This window comes from Mus caroli, unplaced genomic scaffold, assembly GCF_978045245.1.
Source record: "Mus caroli unplaced genomic scaffold, Mus_caroli_1 scaffold_18, whole genome shotgun sequence".
Classification (NCBI taxonomy): domain Eukaryota; kingdom Metazoa; phylum Chordata; class Mammalia; order Rodentia; family Muridae; genus Mus; species Mus caroli.
In genome coordinates, this window is record NW_028227273.1 from 77,682,235 (window position 1) to 77,684,817 (window position 2,583).

A 2,583-nucleotide genomic window follows, 5' to 3' on the forward strand; every position below is an offset into this window, starting at 1 on the left:
ATCACCAAGGAAGTCAGGACTGGAACTCAAGCAGGTCAGGAAGCAGGAGCTGATGCAGAGGCCATGGAGGGATGTTCCTTACTGGCTTGCTTCCCCTGGCTTGCTCAGCCTTCTCTCTTATAGAACCCAAGATTACCAGCCCAGGGATGGTCCCACCCACAAGGGGCCTTTCCCCCTTGATCACTAGTTGAGAAAATGCCTTAGAGCTGGATCTCGTGGCGGCATCTTCCCAACTGAAGTTTCTTTCTCTGTGATAACTGCAGCCTGTGTCAAGTTGACACCCCAAACTAGCCAGTACACCATTCCTCTGTTGAGGGATTATCTGGGTTGTTTCCAGCTTCTAGATACTATAAATAATGCTGCGATGAACATAGTAGAGCATGTGTCCTTGTTATATATTAGAACATCTTCTAGGTATATGCCTAGGAGTGGTATAGCTGGGTCCTCAGATAGTACTATGTCCAATTTTCTGAGGAACCGCCAGGTTGATTTTCAGGGTGGTTGTACCAGCTTGCAATTCCACCAGTAATTGAGGAGTATTCCTCTTTCTCTACATCCTCGCCAGCATCTGCTGTCACTTGAGTTTTCGATCTTAGCCATTCTGACTGGTGTGAGGTGGAATCTCAGGGTCGTTTTGATTTGTGATTTCCCTGATAATTAAGAATGTTGAACATTTTTTTTAGGTGCTTCTTGTCCATTTGCATTTCATCATTTGAGAATTCTCTGTTTCGCTCTGTTCCCCATTTGTTTTTTCACTGGAAATATTTTACTGATGAAACTCCACCAGCTGTGCAAAGCGATCCTGGAATCAAGCACCCTTCTTCTTGGCAATGCCATCTTTCTTGAGTGATCCCATGTGGAGAGCCGTGAGCAATCGCCATTACAAGACAGTCCCATGAATGGTTTCTTCTCCTCCATGGTCTGGAAATGACCATGGCCAAACTTGGAGGTATTGTCAATGAACACCAGGTCAAACTTCTCCAGAGTCTGGCATTTGTCTGGACCAGCAAGGACTTATGAACAGTAAGCACTTTCTTCTTGGTTGCCACCATATAGCCTTTGAGCATAATGAAATCATTGGTCACCTCGCCACAATGGACAAAGCCACCCAGTGGTTTGATGCTCTTGTTAGACAGGTCATAGTTGGTAGATGCATTGTTCTTGATCAGTTTACCATCCTTGATGAGGTAGCAGTGACCAGTCTTGTAAATATTCTTGTTAATCTCTGTTCAGTGATGGTAACCTTTTTGCCCAGCTGGAGCCTCAGAGAAGGCTAAATGGGCAGGGTGCTAGGCTCCAATACAGGCAACTTTGCACCGACCTCAATGGGTCTTTCACAGCAGTTTCTTTGTATGCCGACTGTTCACCCTTTTGTACCCTTTGCCTTTTGTCCAATCATCCCATCCTGCCCAAACACCTGGCTCACAGGAACCTGCTGCTCCAGTCTTTCTTGGGCTCAATCTAGCTTCTCAGCCACAGTGCCTCCACTCACCTGGATCTCTATCAAGTGCGCTTTCTTCTGGCGCAGAGGAAGCAGACACATCTGAGTGTGGGCAATGATGCGGATGACCTAGCAGTTCTTCTTCATGCTGCTGAAGTCCTTCTCCAGCTGCTTCTTGCCTGTGTCATCCTGCCATTTCTTACAGTACTCGATGAAAGCCTTCTTCTTAGATTTGTGCCAGTTCTTATAGAACCACCTTTTGCACTCATCACTGATATGTTCAGCAAATACAGTCTTGAAGGTCTGGAGGACCATCTGCCATCCCATCTGCAAAGGAAGAATGTACCTCGTTCTTTACAGCCTCACCAGCATCTTTGGTCACCTGAAGTTTTGATCTTAGCCACGCTGATTGATGTAAGGTACAATCTCAGGGTCTTTTTGATTTGCATTTCATTTCCCTGGTGACTAAGGATGTTAAACATTTCTTTAGGTGCTTTCTCAGCCATTCAGGATTCCTCAGTTGAGAATTATTTGTTTAGCTCTGTACCCCATTTTAAAATTAAGTTATTTGGTTTTCTGGAGTCTAACTTCTTGAGTTCTTTGTATATTTTGTATATGAGCCCTCTATTTGATCTAGGGTTGGTAAAGAATTTTTTCCCAATCTGCAGGTTACCGTTCTGTCCAATTGAAAATATCTTTTGCCTTGCAGAAGCTTTTGAGTTTCATGAGGTCCCATTTGTCAATTGATCTTAGTGCTTGAGCCATTGGTGCTCACTTCAGGGAATTTTCCCCTGTGCTAATGTGTTTGAGGCTCTTCTGCACTTTCTCTTCTATTAAATTCAGCCTATCTGGTTTTATGTGGAGGTCCTCATTCCACTTGTACTTGAGCTTTATACAAGGAGATAAGATGGGTTGATTTGCATTCTTCTACATGCCAATCACCAGTTGAACCAGAACCATTTGTTGAAAATACTGTCCTTTGGAGCCTGATATAGCTGTCTCTTGAGAGGTTCTGCCAGAGTCTGACAAATACAGAGGTGCATGCTTGCAGAAAAACCATTGGCCTGAGCACAGGATTCCCAATGGAGGAGTTAGAGAAAGGACTGAAGGAGCTGAAGGGGTTTGTAAAACTATCAACCAAC

General features: G+C 44.4%; 1 pseudogene; it reads right to left on the reverse strand.

The window, feature by feature from the left end:
- Positions 1–808: 808 nt before the first annotated feature.
- On the reverse strand, positions 809–1,756 carry LOC110284054 (large ribosomal subunit protein uL3-like; annotated as a pseudogene).
- Between the last annotated feature and the right edge of the window lie 827 nt (positions 1,757–2,583).